The sequence below is a fragment of the Choloepus didactylus genome, chromosome 10 (genome assembly GCF_015220235.1).
Source record: "Choloepus didactylus isolate mChoDid1 chromosome 10, mChoDid1.pri, whole genome shotgun sequence".
Lineage (NCBI taxonomy): Eukaryota > Metazoa > Chordata > Mammalia > Pilosa > Megalonychidae > Choloepus > Choloepus didactylus.
The window spans coordinates 98152463-98160465 of record NC_051316.1 but is presented as its reverse complement, the minus strand read 5'-3'; the positions used below and the strand labels follow the sequence as shown (position 1 = coordinate 98160465).

The following is an 8003-nucleotide window of genomic DNA, read 5'->3' as shown; positions in this document are numbered from 1 at the left end:
ATTAACTAATGCAAAAATCTTGCCAATTGTAAATTGCCCTCAATATATTTTCCAGAGAAAATGAGTCTTAAACCTACTTTGACTTTTGGTCTTTAGTCAGAAGCCTCCCTCCTTTGCACAGTTACCAACGTAGGCTTGATAAACCTCCTTTCAGATTGGGGTAGGCGGAGTGAAAGATGAATTTTTTCAGAGAATGAACCGCAGCACTCACTGCTATTAAAAACAAAACATAGCCCCCTCAAAATGCTTATGAGTTCTTTTAAAAATACAGACAAACCTAGGGGAAGTTTTCTTGAAAACAGAACCAAACAGGACAATTATAACTTGTCAGTATAAATAAAATATCATGATATAAGAAATAATGTGCGGTCTGACATAATTAGACTTGCTTGGAAACTATGTATTGCAGTATACATAGTTTCATGACCACCTATTTAAAATAGAATTACTAAAGGGGCACTTGATTGTTAAATCATAATTCCAAGGTAATCCAATTCCACTGTCTGTTAGTCAATACAGAAGTGTACTAATTAAAAGCTATTAGCACTCCATTTGCTATCGATTAGGAAAACATTCAATCTTTTCTAATAAAAAGATTTGGTTCCTCAGAGACACATTAAAGGGGTGATCAGAATAATATCTATCTGGGAAATCATGTATCAATGCAAAAGACTTATGGAGAAGCAGTATTTGAGGGTCTCCTCTCTAACCGTGATCACAATATATACTACTCGCTTTTCATACCTATCTTCTAAAACATACTAAAATACCAATCTGCATCTCTGTGAAAGAAATGCCATGTAAAATTAAAAGCCTCCAAACCACAATATAAAAAATGCAGTTAATTATTCTTCAGCGAAGACTCAAAAAGAAAGAAAACCAAGGGAGTACTCATATACATTTAAATTCCAGGAATACCAGTTTTCAAGTCATTAAAGTCAATGGGTGTTATTTTTTAAAACCCAAGATGCTTAACAACAAAAGCAGGACAATTCAAAAGGTCATGACAAAAGCAGAGCTTCCCCAAAAAAGTTAAGTTGAAACTATGTGCAGGCACTTTGGCACTTGGAGTGTCTTCTGATTAGCTTAAAAACTGGAGATCAATTTCTTTCTTTACCCTCACCTTCAAGTACCATTGGGAAGGGACAAATAGCATGTCTTGACCATGATTAACAGAATTTTGGACCATTGCCCCCTGCAGTACTGTGCAGGGCTGCCCTAGCAGGCTGGATGAAATAGTTAGTACTTGTCTCTGGCTTGAAAGGCTGAAATTATGCAAGGACTCCGCCCTCTTGAGATAGGAGGCCAGAGGGCGCTAACAGTGTTGCACAAAAAGCACTGGACCTACAGAGAAGCACTAGGCAGCATGATGCAAGGCAACAGCCTGCTACCCAACAAAACTATAATAAAAGTGTGCTGTGGAGGGCTAAAAGAAGGATACAGTGGCTATATGTCCTAAAACATACATAAGCAACTTAAAATCTGGTCCAGAGACCCAAAAACAAAACAAACAAACAAAACAAACAAAAAAGCAGTGCTAAGCCACCGAGGGACACAGTAAAACAGGCTGGGAAAGCCACAAAATAATTTAAGGTTTATTCTTTTTCTTCCAATTGTCATGTGATTAACACTCTTCAACCACAAAATTTCATAAGGAAAACAACTCACATATAAATCTTCAATATCATATCATCTTTCTTAGAGTAGCTTGTGCTTCTTGGGCACTTCAAACTACAGCTGGCAATAAAGGGAAATAAAACCAATGGCTTTATTTTTCTATGGGCATTTTGTGAAGAGATGAATATTAGAAACCAAAATTTGTAGTGTATTCTTCAATTTAAAAAAATTCCTTGTTTATAGGAGGGAGAAGGAAGGTTTTTAAATGTCAATATGTCTTTAACCAACTATATTAATAAGAAGCTTGTCATTTTCAAAATGCATTTTATTCATATTTGCAATAGAATTGAAAAAAGAGAAGAAAACATGGATGAAAAGAAAAATCAACCTATTGTCAACACACTGAAGATAAAGGTGACCACCAAATGCCAAGACAAACGCCATCCAAACCACAATATCCTAAACACTGCCTCAATGATAGGCAACATAACAAACACCATCAGCTAAACTCCTTCAATGTTCTAAAGCTATCCCTTGAATGAGATTCTAGATTTTAATAGATACATACATTACACATAGAAGATAATACATACAATAATATTTACTATGATCCAAACATAAAACTTTCGATTTCCTTTCTTAGCTCCCCAAGTTCAGAAAGAGCAAACTGCAAGGGTCCTTAATACTCTCTTAAACAATATTAAAAAAAAAAATTTTTTTTCAATGCTTTTTAAAACCAAAGTCCTACCTATAAAAGGTCTACTCAATTAGCCCAAAGGTCCAATCTGCTAGTTAATAAATCTATGAAACTCACTTTTTAAAAATTAACACAAAAACTGAAAATAATTTGTTTAAATTTTTAAAAATGTCCATTTTCAGTAGACTGAAATCCTCTTTCTTAACACTGAGTTATCATAATGCCATGTCACCAAAATACCGACACTGGAAATATCTGAGTTTAAAAGGTCCAAATACAATCTGCTTTTCTCAAGCAACACAACACCCGCCTTACTAACAGTTTCAGCATGGCACATGTACAAAACCTAGCACCCTGCAGTTAAGCAAACCGCCTTTAAATTTTCTGTCTGGCAGCAATCCACTTGAGTGTCTGTATGTTTTTACAAGTACTCTATGTATTTCATTGCGTCAGCTGCATTTCTTTGAGTTTTAAATGGTCTGGGAACATTTTATGAAACGTTCTATATCTTTATATGGAAAATAACATACACTGGAAAATAGTGCATCAGTTTAATATCCATATATCTATTTATTTATCCACCATCCACTGCAATAATCGCTAATGTTCCAAACATCGTCTCTTGTTCATACCCTCACTGCCAAATGCAGTGTCACCAAAGAGCTAACTTTCAACACAAAAATTTGCAGGATGGGTGTATAACCATGGAACAAGGTAACACAACAATTTGCTTAGGCTAAATGCTTGACAATAAGAAGAAAGTTACCAGTATGTCAAGCTTCTTCCCTAAGCGTGTCCCTGTGACAGAAAATTGGGAACACGATGCAGGTATATGGCACGCTCTGCTTTCCTTATCCTTCTCTCTCAGCAACTTTCTCCTGATTTAAGTAATAGGTCCTTACAAACTTAAAAATCAACTGCATCATCTCTTAGGAAAATTCTTTTCAACAAAAAATACTCTACTTAAAATACTTTGCCAAGAGGTCTGGTAGAGTCCATACACCTCTTAAGCAAACAGGCCTCTAAGAGGCAGTGGCACTCAAATAAGGGATCACATCATGTCAAAGCGATGGGCCAGTACCTTCCACCAGCACCATGGCCATCCAAGAGGCTGTTTCCAAGACGTGTGTGTACCACCACTGAAGGCCATGATGTGCCTTTCCATATTTAAAACAGAACATTTCATACCACGATCTCATTCAGACACAGAACATGACTGTGTGTAAAGAGCCTTACATCTTCACGGTGAAAAAAAAAACTGAGAGTAAGAACAAGCCTGTCTTACTTTTTCTTTTTTTTTAAGAAAAGCTAATTTTCTTCCATCTCAACAGTCTATGTTTTCTACTGTAACATACTTTAAAATCTTCAAGATATACCAGATTGCCACAGGATGTTTAATTAATAGAATAAGAGTTTGGGCAAGACTTACGGGAAAGGTGCTATAAATTATTTTACACAGGCTCTAAAAACCTTGAGTTCCGCCTTAGGCTTAAAGTTCCTAGAAAACGTGGTAGACAGATCTTTTACAACAGAAGTGCAAAATAATTCATAAAAGTACTGTAGTTATGTATGAGGGCTCATTTGTGGATCGGTAACTAGTTTGTGTATACACACACACCAAACTATTTTCCTGTTTTCCTCCATCACACTAACGACTCCATATGAAGGACAAGGCATGACATGTTTTTAATTGATTATGGAAAAATACACTGACTTCATTTTGTATGAAAGGCATAAGACACTGAACAAATATTACTATCTTCTATAATTGGAGTTCATTTAGGAAATTTAAGATAAACTGCAAATGTAACAGTTAACATGGGAATCTACACTGCTTTCACTTTTAACATGCGAGATATCAAGACGCTTAAAGCCTAAAAAAATTTTATCCAGTCATTATCTCTGGGATATTTTGGTCAGTAAGGGACAAAGTACTGAACACATGAAAAGCTTATAATTACAAAAACCTGCCTTTTTAAAAGCCAGACTTTAAAATTAGCTATAAACGATATAATCTTGTTCAATTTCATGGATTTAAGATACTATCTTCCTCTCCCCACAACCATAAATGTTAATACAAGCTGTAAGCAGATTTAATTTTCCAGTTGAGAAGATGAGAATATGCTAGAAACGGGATAAAAGTTCACTACACTGCTCTTTCACTAAAGGTATTTTTAAATTGTATACACTAAAAATGTAGACTCCTAGAAAACAGCCTGAAAAGTTGTACATTTTGAAGACAATCTCAAATCTTTCCCAAAAAAACACTCAGAAATAATTTTTTTAATCCTCAAAGAGAAAACAATTTTTTGTATAATGCAGAATTAAAGTTTCTTGATAATATGACTACAAACTGGACTGTACTAAACTAATAAAGAGCTTCAAAGACACTGCCTATAAAATCTATTAGAGCTACAAAAATCAGCTCCATTTACTTGATGTTATAAAATAGCTGAATTATTTGTTTGTTTTAATTAAACACAATTATTTCAGTAAAATATTCTATTTATGATAAGTATTTAAAATCTATTTACTAAAAACGATATATTTTTAAAAGGAATGTTTCAAATGTTTTACACAGTAAAAAGCCACTAACATGTTTTCGTTTTCCTTGACAATGAAACAAATGGTTTAGATGTTGCCTTTCCTTTTTAAAATGTTTAAAATAAAAAACTACTAACTACAAAAAAAAAAATTACTGATTCCAAGATGCAGATTTTACCCTGAAATTACAAGAGTCTAATTCAGTAATTAAAAAAAAAAAAAAAAAAAAAACATTTCAAAGTACTTTAAATGAACATTCAGTTTTCATGACCAATGGAATTTGTTACTAAAAAAAAATCTATTTCAGGTATTAATTTTTTGCTCTAAAGCATGAAGACTGTAAAAGACATAAAAACTTTGAGTCATCATCAGTTTTAAGCCTTTTCCCCCCAACACTGGCATTAAATACATTCATACACTATTTCAGAGCAGCCAGCCTGATAACACTGGTACAGTTCACCATCTACACCTATGATAAAACTAGAAATAGCATTATTCAGGAAAGGAGAGAGCCAACCCACCTCAGTATGGCAAGCAACGGAACCATTCACATACCAGATTCCTTCTCAAACTAACATATTCTGCCTTTCAGACATATTCCACTCTGATGCGACTATTTATGCATAAACAGCAGACACTGACCTATTGTTTTCAGTTGTTGGAATTATGAATGTAGCACAGTTACCAATTAAGTGAATCAACAAGCCCTAAATGCATCAGCTGTTCTACAAATAATGAGCCCATTGACATTAGGCAGTAAAATCTAGGGAGTTTCATCCTTCTTTCTAGTGAATGTTGATTGATTCTGACCAGCAAATGCTACTATTTACTGGTAATTTGAAATGTTTTTCATAACTAACTTCATCTACAAAAGTAATATAAAGCTGACTCTTGATCAAGCTTATGCCACAAAAACCAAAGAGCAGACCTAAATGAAATTCCAAAGGGAACTGTGTAATGGAAAAGAGAAGGTATGTTGGATGGGGGAAAAAAAAGTTAAAAGAATATCCTTTACTCATACTTACCTTCTTCCCTCCAGAAAATCTTCATTTTCAACTTCTGTTATTATTATATTTAAATATTTGGGTTTCTAAAAGTAATTCAAAGTTTGGAAGTCATTCCTACATTCCTACAGTCTATAAATATAGATGGTCTTTCTTTTTTAATGGTTACAATCTCAGGCTTCCATTTAATTTCTGTGAGTTAGGATTCATTTTACCCCATCTTTCTGAATGAGTAACATAAGTGTCACACTTTCATTCCAATGTGTATAATTACTTTAGAGTTTACCCAAATGACAGCTGTGTCCTTTATGTATTACAAACATGACATCACTATGTAAGTTCTTCACAAATAGACATATCACATCTGTCAAATTTGGTGAAAAGAGATAACTTAATTCATTATTTACACAACTACAACAATTTTTATTGAGTACCCACTATGTGGCAGGCATTGTGATAGGCATTTGACATAAAATTTCTCATTTAATCTTCATGACAAAGCTATGATATTGGAACTATTATATCAATTTATCACTTAAAGAAATAGGTCATCGCTTGTCCAAAGTTAGGAACTTAGTATTTATCATGTTACAAATACTCTGGTTTGATTGGCTCACTTGATGAATAAGCCACAGTTCCTGCCCTTAAGTTGTTTACAGAGTAACCCTAATGAAGAATACAGAGAATTAAGCAAGCAATTGCCATAGGGCTTGGTAAGTGCCATACTAGAGATTAGTTTAGGAACATCTAGCCCAATCCTGGCAGGGACAGAGAAGGTTTCCAGGAAGAAGTGGCAGAACCAGGTATAGGGTCCAAGACTAGACCAAGGCTCATCCCATGATATCACACACTCCCTTCTAAACAATATCCAGTATGATGAGTAGACATTTTGTGAAACAAGATCCCATGTTTTACTTAGCTTTGTCTTATAATATGTTTTGCCTGTTATAAATACCCAACAAATATTTGGGGCATAATCGAACAAACAAAATAGAATAAAATAAACTCAAGGGGTGCCTTGTCTCTCTAAACGGGTAAAAGGCCAAATTCAAAACATCCAACTGAAAACAAGCCTTTGAATGCTATAAGCTTCCTAAATAGCACACTGGCATATAGTAAGCATGAAATAAATATCAGCTGTTGTTGTATTATTAACCCCAATGGAGAAATAAGCAAACACTATAAATTAGATATGCCTTAAGTTGGAAATACACATGTTCCTGAAATAAACTTTTATTAATTCAAGTAACATTTTCCCGTTGCCTTCTGCTACTTACTCGCGATACTATAACTTCATCAGAAACTGATTTTCTCTATATTGTCTGTGATTCCAAAGTCCGTAAGCTACAGTTTATTTGCCTCCTGGCATCTGTTTGCTAATGATCTGTAAACATCAAATGCACTAGGGATTCTCCCAGATTTACAGAAACCCTGAGGTGAATTTCTGTATAAACTGATGGACTTTTCTGCTAATTCCTCTGCTTTCTAAGTTGGTATACTGGGTTTCAGAACCAGAATCCTACTAAACATTTTTGCAGTAATAACCATAATACCCGCACAGCTGTCACTTACTGAAGGTCCAGGTGTACTAATCATTGCCATAGGTGTTCTGATTTATTATATTCTTTAATCATAACAACAACCCTTCCAGGTTAAGTAGATGTATCCCAATTTTATAAATAAAAAAAGTGAAGCTCAAATAAGAACAAATTCACAGAATTAAGAAGCAGAGCAGGATTCAGGCTGGATCCATCAGACTCCGAAGAATACACACTGATTTCTCTCTTTTGGTTTTATTTATTTATACCCTCCTGTCTTCTAATCATTATTGTGACTCAACAATAATACATCTGGAAAAATAATTAAAACAAGTTGTCATGAAACAGGCCTTAGCCTTATGAATGAGAGCTTTCCAATTTCTCTATTTCAATTCCTTTCCCAAGTTCAGGGTATAAATGAAATTACTCCAAAGAAACTAGCACTCAATCCAATTAATAAATACAATATCTAAAACACAAATTCATATTTTAAAAAATAGTTTTTCACTATTTAGGTTTTAATTTATTGGAATAGCTAGAAGTAAATACCTGAAACTATCAAACTCCAACCCAGTAGCCTGAACTCTTGAAGACGATTGTATA

The 8003-nt window shown here is 34.2% G+C and overlaps 1 protein-coding gene across 5 annotated transcripts in view; it reads right to left on the bottom strand.

The window, feature by feature from the left end:
• DENND1A (DENN domain containing 1A) overlaps positions 1–8003 on the bottom strand; it is a 669505-nt gene that overhangs the window by 454686 nt on the left and 206816 nt on the right. The window lies entirely within an intron of this gene.